This window comes from Pristiophorus japonicus, chromosome 14, assembly GCF_044704955.1.
Source record: "Pristiophorus japonicus isolate sPriJap1 chromosome 14, sPriJap1.hap1, whole genome shotgun sequence".
NCBI lineage: Eukaryota > Metazoa > Chordata > Chondrichthyes > Pristiophoridae > Pristiophorus > Pristiophorus japonicus.
This window is the reverse complement of record NC_091990.1, coordinates 5993021-6010147: the sequence shown is the minus strand read 5'-3', so window position 1 is coordinate 6010147 and position 17127 is coordinate 5993021.

Sequence of the window (17127 nt, the reverse complement as noted above, 5' to 3'; positions counted from 1 at the left end):
AACTTTTTACAAGAGATAACACAGGGTCCTGGTTGGTCCAGATCCTGATCTGGCAGGCCGTTACGGGTGACCCTTCGCTTTCGAAGACGTCCATAACCAGGCACAGGTCTGCGGGCTGTGCCATTTCCACCCCGGTGGTGGGCAACGGTAGCCGACTGAGGGCATCGGTACAGTTCTCAGTGCCTGGCCTGTGGCGGATCGTATAATCGTAGGCCGACAGTGTTAGTGCCCATCTTTGGATTCACGAAGCATTGGCGTTTATGCCTTTGCTTTCCGAAAACAGTGAGATTCGGGACTTGTGGTCGGTTTCTAACTCGAACCTGAGTCCGAACAAATACTGGTGCATTTTTTTTATCCCATAGACACAGGCCAAAGCCTCTTTCTCAACCATACTGTAGGCTCTTTCGGCTTTGGTAGATTTCTAGACGTATATGCAACCAGTTGGAGTTTGCCCGCTACATTTGCTTGCTATAAAACACACCGTACGACGACACATCACATGCTAAAACTAGACGTTTACCTGGGTCACACAATACGAGCAACTTGCTCGAACACAGCAAGTTTCTGGCCTTTTTGAAGGCGGCCTCTTGATTTTGACCCCAAACCCAGTCGTCTCCCTTGCGCAGCAACTTGTGTAATGGTTCGAGCAAGGTGCTCAACTCTGGAAGAAAGTTATCGAAATAGTTGAGGAGTCCCAGGAACGAGCGCAGTTCCGCAACATTTCGTGGTCTGGGTGCATTCTTGATGGCTTCTGTCTTCGAGTCCGTGGGCCTGATGCTGTCTGCCGCAATCTTCCTCCCCAGGAATTCTACCTCTGGCGCCAGGAAGGCACACTTGGATCGTTTCAGCCGGAGTCCGACTCTGTTTAGTCGACTTAAAACCTTTTGCAGGTTGTGCAGGTGTTCGGCGGTGTCGCGACCAGTGATTAGGATGTCATCCTGAAATACAACGGTGCGTGGAACCGATTTCATCAGACTCTCCATGTTCCTTTGGAAGATGGCTGCAGCCGAGCGGATCCCGAACGAGCACCTGTGACACAAAAACAGTCCCTTGTGTGCGTGTTAATGCATGTTCATTTTTTCGACGACTCAACCAGCTCCTGGGTCATGTAAGCGGAGGTTAGATCCAGCTTGGTGAATGCCTTTCGCCCTGCTAATGTCACAAAGAGATCATCAGCTTTAGGTAGTGGGTACTGGTCCTGTAATGAAACTCGGTTGATCGTTACCTTGTCGTCGCCGCAGGTTCTGACCGTGCCATCGCTCTTTAGTACCTCACGTTGAAGTCTCTTCAATTCGATCTCCACTTTCTCCCTCATCTTGTAAGGGACCGCTCGAGCCTTGTGATGAACAGGCTGTGCCTCGGGGACCAAGTGGATTTGCACTTTGGTGCCTGTGAAGTTGCCGATGCCTGGTTCAAATAAGGATGGGAACTTACTCAGCACTTGAGCACAGGAAGCATCGTCCACTGAAGATAGTGCTTTGACCTCTTCCCAATTCCACTGAATCTTCGCCATCCAGCTCCTGCCAAGCAGCGTTGGCCCATTGCCTGGTACAACCCACAATGGCAATTCGTGTACCTCTCCATCATAGGATACTTTTACATTCGCACTGCTGATAACTGGGATCAGTTCCTTAATGTAAGTGCGCACCTTTGTCTGAATCGGGCTCAGCTTGGGTCTTTGTTCTTTGTTGCCCCACAGCCTCTCAAATGCCTTCTGGCTCATAAGTGACTGACTCGCCCCCGTGTCCAACTCCATGGAAACAGGAATGCCATTTATCTTGACTTTCCTCATCATGGGTGGAGTTTTGGTCATGAAGGTGTGCACCCTGTGAGCTGCTTCCTCGGGCTGAGTCGTCTCTCTAGCTTGTACTTTATGATCCTTGCTGGATCGGAAACCTCCTGCCGACTCCTCTGCCACGTTTTGAGTCGCAGTTCTTCTGCACGTTCGCTGTGGGTGGCCCTTTTGGCCGCAGCCTTTGCACCACGTAGTGTCTGAATCGACACAGACAGGTCTGATGGTTACCCCCACAACGCCAGCATGTTAAACAATTTACATTTACACCCCTTGGCGGACTCTGAGTCGGACTAATTCTTTGATCAGCAGTTATTTTCTGCACAGTACTTGTCAGTGAGTTTTGATTTTGGGAGAATCTCAACATTGAGGTCGTGAACGCCTGGCTTAAGGTGATGGTCTGCTTCACGGCCCATCCCGTTGAGAAAACGTCCCGCATCACATTGTTGAGGAGTTCGCCAAATTCGCACAGTTCCGCGAGCCTTCATAGGTCTGCGACATATTCCGCTAAATCCTGGCCCTCGGTGCGGCAGTGTGTATAGAAGCGATACCTGGCCAGCGAAACCTGAGTAAAGGCTTCACCCTCTGTAAACTTTTCTAAACTACCAACAGCAGCCATCTCTGCATGTAAGTCCATGATCTGTTCTCGGCGCCAGTTAATATGTCTCTACTTATCTGTAGAATAACTCCACGAGGCCTAGTGCTGTGCTTGAACTGCTGTGACCTTAGTCTCTTTATTGGAACTGCGGAGTGCCTTCACCATGTGGTGACCAGCCTTTTATACAGCTCCTGCCTGGGCCTCCTGCAGTTGCACCCTCTGGTGGTACCAGCATAGTATATACAGAGTATACATATATGACAGGCTCAACCGTCTCAACCTATCTTCAAAAGTCAACCCCCTCATCTCCGGAATCAACCTAGTGAACCTTCTCTGAACAGCCTCCAATGCAAGTATACCCCTCCTTAAATACGGAGACCAAAACTGTAGTATATGCAAGCACTCTAATAACGACTCCACGAGGTAAGGGTATTGCACTTGAACTGTAGTGACCTTAGTCCTTTTATTGCAGCTCCTTAAGTGAGGACACAATGAGGTGAGTTCCCTTTTATACTTGGTTACCTGCAGTGTGCAGCAGGTGACCCTTAGGTCTTCACCAGTAGCACCCTCTGGTGGTACAGGTATAGTGTATACAGTGTGAAGGTACATTCAGTAAACTAGTGTTACAGTATATACATTAACCTACATAACAACACTCCCCCCTAATTCTTGTGCCACAGGCCTTTGCACTGTGCTCTCTGGCCCTTGACTTGAGTGCCCAAAGCCCTTGCACTTTGTCTTTGCTAGGGAATGGCTCTCTCCCTGTGGACCCCCAAGTCCTTATTGCCATGACATTGGGAAGTGATCGGCAGTGGATGGTTGGAGGTTGTAGTGAGGGTTGTATGGGTTCTGGGTGTGATCCATGGCTACATACATCCATTTCCCCCTCCCCCCCCATACATAGACCATGTGTGTGGCTCAACACTTGCATTGGCATACATGTAGAGTGAATAAGGAATCAGGTTGGTTATGTCACTGTTTTTGAGTTCAGCTATGGTGGAGCAAGTACATGTTATAGATAAGGTACATACATTATACTGTCTGAGTGCGTGAGGACGTTTAGTGGTGGGCAGAGCCTCAGGGTGGTGTGGCCTCCCTGTCCTCCATTGAGGGCTGCAGGGTCACCCTGCTGCCCTTCATTGGTGTTGGAAGTCTGGTCATCCCAGGTTCTGCCGGGAAGGCTGGAGGGTACCGGCCTCTTGCTCCCGGTGCTGGCCCTGGTGGCCAGGGGGGTAGGGCCGATCTGGGGCAGGTTGCCAGTGGTGGTGGCTGTGCTGTCTATTGATCACTGGCCCTGCAGTGGGTATGCTCCCACTGTGTGTGTGTGTGTGCACCCTCCCTGGGGCATCGCATTGGTCCCGGAGGCACAGACTACATGATCGGGTAGCCCGCTGGACCTGGGTGTTTCCCACGGGAGGTTGCCTTTGGCATTGTCGGCATACATGTAGAACCTGGCATCATTTCTCATTTCATCATTAGCATTCATGATACATGGGCTCCGACTTTCACATTTGTCCATTACAACACTTTCCTGTGTACTATCAGTATCTCTGTGCAGGGTTACAATTGGATGCCTGCCTTTGTTTATTACATTTGTCTCATTAGCATTACCAGCATCACTGTTCAACAGTACATTTATATACTTGTGTTCATTAATTACACTTTTATCATTAGTGTCACCGGCATCGCTGTACCAAGAGTGGAACTGTCCCTTTAATTGTTTAGGGTTGCCGGTCTCCTTTAAGAGGGCCTTGCAATCTTTACTCCAATCCGGTTTGCGGCTCGGCATCACGTGTTGCTCCCTCATCGCTGCCCCTCGTGGTCTGGTCGCGGCCATCTTGATTTCAGGTGCTTCACCTCGTGGTGCGGGCGCCATCTTCTTTCTCTCCACGAGGTAGGCTGCGGTGATCCTTTTCTCCCCAGGTTCTGCCACGGAGGCCGGGAATCTACCTTCTGCACCGGTCTTCTTCCCTCGGAGTCCTGCCACTGGAGCCCGGAAGGTGAGGTCTGGGCGTTCAGGTTGGATCATTTCGCCGCTGAGTTGTGCGGTCTGTGTCGTCGCCACGCAGTCGAGCAGGACGGTAGGATTTACAGGTGCTGCGATGGATCCACATTTTGGGGGCGTGTAGGACGTTGGTCGCCGGGGCCTGAAGGCTTTCCCCACTCCAACAGTTGTGGATTTGCTTCATCCATCTTTTTCCGAGCAGCGTTGGACCGTCACTGGCAAGGAAGCTTGTGCATTGCGCTGCCGTGGGACACCTTGGCACCAACGCTGCCTATGACTGGGATGGTGTCTTTTGTGTAAGTGAGCAGCTTCGCCTGGATTGGGAACATTTTGGGTCGTTTAGCGGGGTTGTCCCAGAGTTTCTCGAAGGCCGTCTGATTCATCAGCGACTGGCTCGCCCCTGGGTCGATCTCCATCGAGACTGGGACACCGTTGATTTCTACTTCCATTTTCCACGGGGAACTCTCGGTGGAGCAGGTATACACTCCGCACACCTCTTCCAGGGGGTGAGTCGCTTCATCTTCATCAGCGCTGGAGCCCGGGTGATCGGCCAACTCGCCAGCGACTCGGTGAGTGAAACGTCTTCTACACATTCACTGGAGGTGGTCTTTAGTGTTGCAGCCTTTGCAAGTATAGTCTTTGTATCGGCACTGGTGGGCCCTGTGGTTTCCTCCACAGCGCCAGCACGGGGCTGGCCGGTTGGCCCCATGTGGCGGACTCAGGGTGGCGGGACTCGGGGCCGCAGCCTTGCCTCTGAAAGGCGCCATTCGTCAGATTAGAGTCCTGGGGGTGAGTCGTCATCTTTTTGGAGTCGCAGACCGAAATCATGAAGGCCTGGCTCACTTTGATTTCCTTCTGCAGAGTGGTCGTAGTGTCCGCAGAGAACAGCTTATGGAGGAGGTCCTCGTGGCCAATTCCAATAATGAAGACGTCCCTTAGTGCTTCGGTGAGGTGGTCGCCAAAATCACACGGTGCAGCCAATCATCTCTGATCTTCAGCATATTTAGCAATTTCTTGGCCTTCGGGCCGCCAGTGGGTGTAGAACCGGTGTCTGGCTGTGAGGATGCTCTCTTTAGGTTTGAGTTGTTCTTGTATTATAGTTACGAGCTCCGCATAGGTCTTGGTTGTCGTCTTCGCTGGGGCTAGCAGGTCCCTGACGAGGCCGTGGACGTTGGGCCCACAACTGCTGAGCAGGATGGTTCTGCACTTATCAGCTAGCGAGGTCAGTGTGTCTCCAGCCAGGTCATTCGCGATGAAAAAGTGTTCTAGCCTTTCCACAAAGGCCTCCCAATCTTCCCCATCAGTGAATTGTTGGAAGTTGCTTAGGTTAGTGTGCGTGGAAATTCATAACCTCGTCGCCAGTTGTAATATATGCAAGCACTCGAATAACGATTCCACGAGTTAAGGGTATTGTACTTGAACTGTGGTGACCTTAGTCCTTTTATTGCAGCTCCTTGAGTGAGGACACAACGAGATGAGCTCTCTTTTATACTGGGTTACCTGCAGTGGTATAGGTATGGTGTGTATACAGTGTGAAGGTACATCCAATGGTCTCGTGTTACAGTACATATATTAACATTAAAACTACGCAGTACTCCAGGTGCGGCCTCACCAATAGTCTGTACAGTTGTAGCAGGACTTCTCTGCTTTTATACTCTTTGCAATAAAGGCCAACATTCCATTGGCCTGCCTGATTACTTGCTGTACCTGCATACTAACATTTTGTGTTTCATGTACAAGGACCCCCAGGTCCCTCTGTACAGCAGCACTTTGCAATTTTGTGTGTCATGCACAAGGACCTAGGTCTTTCTTGGTGTGGGACGGGTGATAGGTGAGCAGAGTTTTGGACAAGTTAGAGTTTATCACAGGACAGCTGGGTTTTGATGATAAGTCCTGACTGAGCATCAATCTACAAACTCTAAAAGTTCCCCATCCTCTTCAAAACAAGTATTAGGTTCCACTCAGATGTCATCCACTGAGTCTGACCTCCTGCTGATTGCAGCTGTCTGCTAGCCTTTTCTTGGCTCTGGCCCATTGAATGAATCTCCAGTCTGCACTGTAGCCTTGGCAGTACAGGAAGTGGAAGAGTTCTGCCTCTTTCCTGCTCAGGACACAAATCAACAGGGCCGGATTTTCAGTTGTCGAATGCCTCAGTTAGCGGCCAGAGGGGGCATTAATGGGAGCGTAAGAGGCGCCCCAACCGAAAATTCATTAGAGGCTCACCAGGAGTGCAAACCGCCCGGCTGCTGACGATCGCTCCGATCCTGACGTATTCCTGGTGCAACACCCATGCTCTCGACCCGGGCGGTAAATTCAGTGCGGCCGCCTCATTGAGCACCCGCCAATAACAACGTCTGGAAACACAGAGGGTCCAGGCTCGCAGAGTCGTTAACTGGCGGCTACTTAAAGGGACGAGGAAGCACTTCCCTCGGAGGTCACAGTCAGTGCAACGTTTACACACAGCACGGTGCGTGAGGTGAGCCTCCCAGTTTGCAGCGGCAGACAGACATAACAGGGCAGGGGGAAAACAAGTGATTTTGAGAACATTAGTGGGTGCATTACTGTGCCGCGCCTTTAAGACTCAGCTATTCCCGGGATCTGATTCGGAGTTCCGCACACGCGCAATGGATCCGCAAAATGTACCGACCAAACTTTCATTATCACAACCTCCCCCACCTCCCCCCCACCCAGCGCTGGTGTGCAACGGCTGGTTTATCGCCCCATCAGCTCTTCGACCGATTCTGACCAATTTCTGGGCGGGAGGCGCAAACCTTTTCAAGGCGCTAAAAGTACCGCCCCGCCTGGATTATTGCCGTAACAGGTGTGGCCGAACTTCTCCCCCCTGTAATTTTTATCTTCACAGCTTCACAGATAAAAAATTTGACACAGCAAAAGTAGAAATTGGGGTAGGTGGCCAAAAGCTTGGTCAAAGAGGTATGTTTTAACCAGCGTCTTGAAGGAGGAAAGAGAGGTAGAGAGGCAGAGAGGTTTATGGAGGGAGTTCCAGAGCTTGGGGCCCAGGCAACAGAAGGCATGGCCACCGATGGTGGAGCGATTATAATCAGGGATGCTCAAGAGGGCAGAATTGGAGGAGCGCAGACATCTCGGTGAGTTGTGGAGCTGGAGGAGATTACAGAGATAGGGAGGGGCGAGGGCCATGGAGGGATTTGTAAACAAGGATGAGAATTTTGAAATCTGGGCCTTGTTTAACCGGGAGCCAATGTAGGTCAGCGAGCATAGAGGTGATGGTGAGCGGGACTTGGTGCGAGTTAGGACAAGGGGGTGATGGGTGAACGGGCCTTGGTGTGAGTTAGGACATGGGGGTGATGGGTGAACGGGCCTTGGTGTGAGTTAGGACACGGGGTGATGGGTGAGTGGGACTTGGTGTGAGTTAGGACATGGAGGTGATGGGTGAGTGGGACTTGGTGTGAGTTAGGACATGGAGGTGATGGGTGAGCGGGACTTGGTGTAAGTTAGGACAGGGGGGTGATGGGTGAGTGGGATTTGGTGCGAGTTAGGACAGTCATAAACATGTTGTTATCCATTGACCACTAGACTGAAGCCTAGCTTTCAATTATTTGCGCACCTTAAACAATCTTTTATTGCAAATGCTGGCAGTCGGAGTAAATGAACGATGGTCTCACCCATCAGTTAGTACTGTATCGCTTGTCCGTACACACACCTAACTCCCAGCATGACAGGTTACTCATTAACTTCCCAACACAAGCGAAGTATCGTTGCTGTTCAAGGCTAAAACCTGAGAGCAATTGTCAATCCAAAACCAGGCCACTTGTGGACTTGGCACTGGAGCAGGTTTATGTCTCGTGTAAGACATCTTTCAAGGTTGGATTGACAATGTTATTGTGCATTATTGTGAATTTGTAAGCAAGCTTTGTATAACACTGGATGTTATACATACAATTCCCAAAGAATGATACAATAAGGAGATAGCATTCATCATCATCCTCATTTAAAAAAATAACTATTTCTGAGTGTAGTTATAACATCACATATTAAAGCACATTAAAGTCCCAACTGCTCATGTTTTCTATGTTTTCTATCAGGCAGCTAGTCCGCAAAGTGGAGGCACTTTCAACATTGGCACGGTATTTCTGCCACACTTTGGGCAAAGTCCTTCCTATCCACTCTATCCAGGCTACTCATCATTTTATACACCTCAATTAAATCTCCCCTCAGCCTCCTCTGTTCCAAAGAAAACAACCCCAGCCTCGCCAATCTTTCCTCATAGTTAAAATTCTCCAGTCCAGGCAACATCCTCATAAATCTCCTCTGTACCCTCTCTAGTGCAATCATATCTTTCCTGTAATGCGGGGACCAGAACTGCACGCAGTACTCCAGCTGTGGCCTAACCAGTGTTTTATACAGTTCAAGCACAACCTCCCTGCTCTTATATTCTATGTCTTAGCTAATAAAGACAAGTGTACTTTATGCCTTCTTAGCCAGCTATCTACCTGGCCTGCTACCTTCAGGGATCTGTGGATATGCTCTCCAAGGTCCCTTTGTTCCTCTACACTTCTCAGTGTCCTACTATTTATTGTGTTGTAGTTATGGACATAAGAACATAAGAATTAGGAGCTGGAGTAGGCCCTATGGCCCATTGAGCCTGCTCCGCCATTTAATAAGATCATGGCTGATCATCGACCCACTTTCCCGCCCGATCTCCATATCCCTCGATTGCCCAAGATTCCAAAAATCTATCGATCTCAGCCTTGAATATATTCAGAGACTAAGCCTCCACAGCCCTCTGGGGCAGAGAATTCCAAAGATTCACCACCCTCTGAGTGAAGAAATTCCTCCTCATCTCAGTCCTAAATGGCCGATCCCTTATCCTGAGACTGTGACCCCTGGTTCTAGACTCTCCAGCCCGGGGGAAACAACCTCTCAGCATCTACCCTGTCAAACCCCTTCAGAATCTTGTATGTTTCAATGAGATCACCTCTCATTCTTCTAAACTCCAGAGAGTATGGGCCCATTCTACACAATCTCTCATCATAAGGCAGCCCTCTCATCTCAGGGATCAGTCTGGTGAACCTCCGTTGTACTGCTGCCAAGGCACGTATATCCTTCCTTAGATAAGAAGACCAGAACTGTGCACAGTGCTCCAGGTGTGGTCTCACCAGGGCCCTGTACAATTGTAGCAAGACTTCCTTACTCTTATACTCCAACCCCCTTGCAATAAAGGCCAACATGCCATTTGCCTTCCTTATTGCTTGCTGTACCTGAATGCGAGCTCACTGTGTTTCCTGTACAGGGGACACCCAAATCTCTCTGAACACCAACGTTTAAAATTTCTCACCTTTTTAAAAAAAAAATTGTTTTTCTATTCTTCCTACCAACTGAATAACCTCACATTGCCCCACATTATACACCATCTGCCACCTTACTGCCCACTCACTTTATCTATCTTTAACCCTTTGCAGACGCTTTGAGTCCTCCTCACAGCTTACTGTTCAACCTAGCTTTGTATTGTCAGCAAACTTGGATAAATTTCACTCGGTCCCGTCATCTAGGTCATTAATATAGATTGTAAATAGCTGAAGCCCCAGCACTGATCCCTGCGGCACCCCACTAGTTACAGCCTGCCAACCGGAAAAAGACCCGTTTATCCCTACTCTCTGTGAGCGATATAGTCCGCACCAGACCAGGAAGTGGATGAATATTGTGGAATTTTCCTTTCTTATCTTTGGGGATCAGTATATTTGTGCAGAATTTTCTCCCACAAAATCAATGAATGAGGAAGAGTCCATGAGAGGGAAGATTATACATGATCTGTTCTTATGGCTGTGAACTCTCAGGTGAAGGGTCCACAGCCAGTGAGGGAATGGAAGACCAGCAGGAAGAGCAGTGCAAGGAAGGTAGTGCAGGGGTCCCCTGCGGTCATCCCCCTGCAAAACAGATACACTGCTTTGAGCACTGTTGAGGGGGATGACTCATCAGGGGAGGGCAGCAGCAGCCAAGTTCATGGCACCGTGGGTGGCTCTGTTGCACAGGAGGCAGGAAAAAGAGTGGGAGAGTGATAGTGATAGGGGATTCAATTGTAAGGGGAATAGATAGGCGTTTCTGCGGCCGCAAATGAGACTCTAGGATGGTATGTTGCCTCCCTGGTGCAAGGGTCAAGGATGTCTCGGAGCGGATGCAGGACATTCTGAAAAGGGAGGGTGAACAGCCAGTTGTCGTGGTTCACATTGGTACCAACGATATAGGTTAAAAAAAGGGATGAGGTCCTACGAGACGAATTTAAGGAGCTAGGAGCTAAATTAAAATGTAGGACCTCAAAAGTAGTAATCTCGGGATTGCTACCAGTGCCACGTGCTAGTCAGAGTAGGAATCGCAGGATAGCTCAGATGAATACGTGGCTTGAGCAGTGGTGCAGCAGGGAGGGATTCAAATTCCTGGGGGAGGTGGGACCAGTACAAACCGGATGGTCTGCAGCTGGGCAGGACCGGAACCAATGTCCGAGGGGGAGTGTTTGCTAGCGCTATTGGGGAGGAGTTAAACTAATATGGCAGGGGGATGGGAACCAATGCAGGGAGACAGAGGGAAACAAAAAGGAGACAAAAGCAAAAGACAGAAAGGAGATGAGTAAAAGTGGAGGGCAGAGAAACCCAAGGCAAAAAAAAGGGCCACTGTACAGCAAAATTCTAAAGGGTCAAAGTGTAATAAAAAGGCAAGCATGAAAGCTCGGTGCCTCAATGCAAGGAGTAATCGGAACCCAGAAGAGGGCTCTGAGCTAGTTAGAGTGGGTGAGACCTCAGATGAACAGAACCCCAAGAAAGAATGCAAAAGGCAGGAGACAACAGAGCAGAGTAGCACTGGGGTAAGTGTAAACCACAAGGTGATTGGAAGGGACAATATGTATGAATATCAAGGGGCTGCAGGAGGGGTCAAAACTAAAAATCATGGTTTAAAAACTAGTATTAAAACACTCTACCTAAACGCATGCAGCATTCGAAATAAAGTAAATGAGTTGACGGCACAAATCATTACAAATGGGTATGATTTGGTGGCCATTACAGAAACGTGGTTGCAGGGTGGCCAAGACTGGGAATTAAACATACAGGGGTATCTGACAATTCGGAAAGATAGACCGGAAGGGAAAAGAGGTGGGGTAGCTCTGTTAATAAAGGATGATATCAAGGCAGTTGTGAGAGACGTTATTGGCTCCAATGAACAAAATGTTGAATCATTGTGGGTGGAGATTAGAGATAGTAAGGGGAAAAAGTCACTGGTGGGCGTAGTTTATAGGCCCCCAAATAATAACTTCACGGTGGGGCGGGCAATAATCAAGGGAATAATGGAGGCATGTGAAAAAGGAATGGCAGTAATCATGGGGGATTTTAACCTACATATCGATTGGTCAAACCAAATCGCACGGGGTAGCCTTGAGGAGGAATTCATAGAATGGATACGGGATTGTTTCTTAGAATAGTATGTTACAGAACCTACAAGGGAGCAAGCTATCTTAGATCTGGTCCTGTGTAATGAGACAGGAATAATAAATAAACGATCTCCTAGTAAAAGATCCTCTCGGAATGAGTGATCACAGTATGGTTAAATTTGTAATGCAGATTGAGGGTGAGGAAGTGGTGTCTCAAATGAGCGTACTATGCTTAAACAAAGGGGACTACAGTGGGATGAGGGCAGAGTTGGCTAAAGTAGACTGGAAACACAGACTAAACGGTGGCACAATTGAGGAACAGTGGAGGACTTTTAAGGAGCTCTTTCATAGTGCTCAACAAAAATATATTCCAGTGAAAAAGAAGGGCGGTAAAAGAAGGGATAACCAGCCGTAGATAACCAAGGAAATAAAGGAGAGTATCAAATTAAAAACCAATGCGTATAAGGTGGCCAAGGTTAGTGGGAAACTAGCAGATTGGGAACATTTTAAACGACAGCAAAGAATGACTAAGAAAGCAATAAAGAAAGGAAAGATAGATTCCGAAAGTAAACTTGCGCAAAACATAAAAACAGATAGTAAAAGCTTTTACCGATATATAAAACGGAAAAGAGTGACTAAAGTAAATGTTGGTCCCTTAGATGAGAAGGGGGATTTAATAATGGGAAATGTGGAAATGGCTGAGACCTTAAACAATAATTTTGCTTCGGTCTTCACAGTGGAAGACACAAAAACCATGCCAAAAATTGCTGGTCACGGGAATGTGGGAAGGGAGGACCTTGAAATAATCACTATCACTAGGGGGGGTAGTGCTGGACAGCTAATGGGATTCAGGTAGACAAGTCCCCTGGTCCTGATGAAATGCATCCCAGGGTATTAAAAGAGATGGTGGAAGTTATAGCAGATGCATTCGTTGTAATCTACCAAAATAATCTGGACTCTGGGGAGGTACCAGCGGATTGGAAAGCAGCTAATGTAACGACTCTGTTTAAAAAAGGGGGCAGACAAAAGGCAGGTAACTATAGGCCGGTTAGTTTAACATCTGTAGTGGGGAAAATGCTTGAAGCTATCATTAAGGAAGAAATAGCGGGACATCTAGATAGGAATAGTGCAATCAAGCAGACGCAGCATGGATTCATGAAGGGGAAATCATGTTTAACTAATTTACTGGAATTCTTTGAGGATATAACGAGCATGGTGAATAGAGGTGTACCGATGCATGTGGTGTATTTAGATTTCCAAAAGGCTTCCGATAAGGTGCCACACAAAAGGTTACTGCAGAAGATAAAGATAGGCGGAGTCAGAGGAAATGTATTAGCATGGATAGAGAATTGGCTAGCTAACAGAAAGCAGAGAGTCGGGATAAATGGGTCCTTTTCGGATTGGAAATTGGTGGTTAGTGGTGTGCCACAGGGATCGGTGCTGGGACCATAACTGTTTACAATATACAAAGATGACCTGGAAGAGGGGACAGAGTGTAGTGTAACAAAATTTGCAGATGACACAAAGATTAGTGTGAAAGCGGGTTGTGTAGAGGACACAGAGAGGCTGCAAAGAGATTTAGATAGGTTAAGTGAATGGGCTAAGGTTTGGCAGATGGAATACAATGTTGGAAAATGTGAGGTCATCCACCTTGGGGGGGAAAAAAACAGTAATAGGGAATATTATTTGAATGGGGAGAAATTACAACATGCTGCGGTGCAGAGGGACCTGGGGGTCCTTGTGCATGAAACTCTTTTGAGTTTACCTGAAAATAACCATAAACATTAAAACGTGCCACCCGCCTGGGTGACACAGCAGACATTTTCAAGGCCCCTTTTTTTTTCCTTTTTTTTTTTGGGGCGCTAAAATCAAATTTTTTCCAGTGCCCCCTATAAAAGGGGAGGGGGACACTAAAAGCACCGGCAATTAAAACAAATTAAACTTTAAAACGTAAAATCAAATTAAAATTTGGTTGCCGGGCGTGATGATGCACTCCAGTCCCTCCGGTGCCCACCTCTCGCGGAAGGCCGCGAGCGTACCGGTGGACACCGCGTGCTCCATCTCCAAGGATACCCTGGACCGGATGTAAGAGCGGAAGAGAGGCAGGCAGTCAGGTTGAACGACCCCCTCGACCGCCCGCTGCCTGGACCGGCTGATGGCACCCTTGGCCGTGCCCCGGAGCAGTCCTACGAGGAGGCCTTCGGACCTACCCGCTCCCCTCCGCACAAGGTGCCCAAAGATCAGGAGAGTGGGACTGAAGTGCAGCCAGAATTTCAGGAGCAGCCCCTTCAAATAATAAAACAGGGGCTGCAACCTTGTGCATTCCATAAAAACATGGAACACGGACTCTTCCAGACCGCAGAAATTGCAGGCGGCCTGGGAGTCCGTGAACCGGCTTAAAAATTTGTTGCACGGCACTGCTCCGTGCACCACCCTCCAGGCCAAGTCCCCGATGAATAGTGGGAGGACCCCTGCATAGAGTGCCCTCCATCAGGGACCCCCGCCTCCTCTCCTTGTGCATGAAACTCTTTTGAGTTAACCTGCAAAACATAAAACATGTATCCGTGCCACCCGACCTGGATGACACACACAAGACATTTACAAGGCCCTTTTTTGTTTTTTTTGGGGGTTTTTTTGTGGTTTTTTTTGTGGTTTTTTTTTTTTTGGGCACTAAAATCAAATTTTTCCTTTTTTCCAGTGCCCCCTATAAAAGGAGAGGGGGACACTAAAAGCACCGGCAATTAAAACAAATTAAACTTTAAAACGTAAAATCAAATTAAAATTTGGTTGCCGGGCGTGATGATGCACTCCAGTCCCTCCGGTGCCCACCTCTCGCGGAAGGCCGCGAGCGTACCGGTGGACAACGCGTGCTCCATCTCCAAGGACAGCCTGGACCGGATGTAAGAGCGGAAGAGAGGCAGGCAGTCAGGTTGAACGACCCCCTCGACCGCCCGCTGCCTGGACCGGCTGATGGCACCCTTGGCCGTGCCCAGGAGCAGTCCTACGAGGAGGCCCTCGGACCTACCCGCTCCCCTCCGCACAAGGTGCCCAAAGATCAGGAGAGTGGGACTGAAGTGCAGCCAGAATTTCAGGAGCAGCCCCTTCAAATAATAAAACAGGGGCCGCAACCTTGTACATTCCATAAAAACATGGAACACGGACTCTTCCAGACCGCAGAAATTGCAGGCGGCCTGGGAGTCCGTGAACCGGCTTAAAAATTTGTTGCACGGCACTGCTCCGTGCACCACCCTCCAGGCCAAGTCCCCGATGAATAGTGGGAGGAACCCTGCGTAGAGTGCCCTCCATCAGGGACCCCCGCCTCCTCTCCTTGTGCATGAAACTCTTTTGAGTTCACCTGTGAAAACATAAAAACAATAAACGGTGCCACCCGACCTGGGTGACACTCCAGACATTTTCAAGGCCCTTTTTTTCCCCCCTTTTTTTTTTTTTTTTTGGTTTTTTTTTGTGTTTTTCTTTTTTTTTGGTTTTTTTTGGGCACTAAAATCACAATTTTCCCCAGTGCCCCCTATAAAAGGGAAGGGGGACACTAAAAGCACCGGCAATTAAAACAAATTAAACTTAAAAAAAACGTAAAATCAAATTAAAATTTGGTTGCCGGGCATGATGATGCACTCCAGTCCCTCCGGTGCCCACCTCTCGCGGAAGGCCGCGAGCGTACCGGTGGACACCGCGTGCTCCATCTCCAAGGACACCCTGGACCGGATGTAAGAGCGGAAGAGAGGCAGGCAGTCAGGTTGAACGACCCCCTCGACCGCCCGCTGCCTGGACCGGCTGATGGCACCCTTGGCCGTGCCCAGGAGCAGTCCTACGAGGAGGCCTTCGGACCTACCCGCTCCCCTCCGCATAGGGTGCCCAAAGATCAGGAGAGTGGGACTGAAGTGCAGCCAGAATTTCAGGAGCAGCCCCTTCAAATAATGGAACAGGGGCTGCAACCTTGTGCACTCCATAAAAACATGGAACACGGACTCCTCCAGACCGCAGAAATTGCAGGCGGCCTGGGAGTCCGTGAACCGGCTTAAAAATTTGTTGCACGGCACTGCTCCGTGCACCACCCTCCAGGCCAAGTCCCCGATGAATAGTGGGAGGAACCCTGCGTAGAGTGCCCTCCATCAGGGACCCCCGCCTCCTCTCCTTGTGCATGAATCCCAAAAAGTTAGTTTGCAGGTGCAGCAGGTAATTAGGAAGGCGAATGGATTGTTGGCCTTCATTGCGAGAGGGATGGAGTACAAAAGCAGGGAGGTCTGCTGCAACTGTATAGGGTATTGGTGAGGCTGCACCTGGAGTACTGCGTGCAGTTTTGGCCACCTTTCTTAAGGAAGGATATACTAGCTTTGGAGGGGGTACAGAGACGATTCACTCGGCTGATTCCAGAGATGAGGGGGTTACCTTATGATGATAGATTGAGTAAACTGGGTCTTTACTCGTTTGAGTTTAGAAGGATGAGGGGTGATCTTATAGAAACATTTAAAATAATGAAAGGGATAGACAAGATAGAGGCAGAGAGGTTGTTTCCACTGGTCGGGGAGACTAGAACTAGGGGGCACAGCCTCAAAATACGGGGGAGCCAATTTAAAACCGAGTTGAGAAGGAATTTCTTCTCCCAGAGGGTTGTGAATCTGTGCAATTCTCTGCCTAAGGAAGCAGTTGAAGCGAGCTCATTGAATGTATTCAAATCACAGATTGATGGATTTTTAACCAATAAGGGAATTAAGGGTTACGGGGAGCGGGCGGGTAAGTGGAGCTGAGTCCACGGCCAGATCAGCCATGATCTTATTGAATGGTGGAGCAGGCTTGAGGGGCGAGATGGCCTACTCCTGTTCCTAATTCTTATGTTCTTATTATGTTCTTATGTTCTTTACATGATGTATATCGGAATAGCTGGCTTGTGACTGCTGCCAAGGGCCCATTATTCTATTTTTCCCCGAGCTGGTATTTTCATGCTGAATAAAGTATGAGGTAATGAATCATTTGCATGTAAATTGGAAGTGCATGCCTTAGTAAATGAGCGTTACTATTAGTTACAGCCCTATTTACATTCCGTCAATCAACAAAGCTTTCATATTTATGCTTTAGGAATAGTTATAAATTATTAAATGAACATTCCTTTCAACACAAAATGTAAGCAAAGAAAGGTCATTCTGGCTATCCAAATGATCCTGTCATTTTGTTTAACCTTCAAAACCTTCACAGACTATTTTATTTTTTCTGTTAATGTTCTCCCATCACTCACTCTCTTTCCCTCCTCTCTCACTCTCTTTCCCTCCTCTCTCACTCTCCTTCCCTCCTCTCTATTCTCCCTCCCTCCCTCCCTC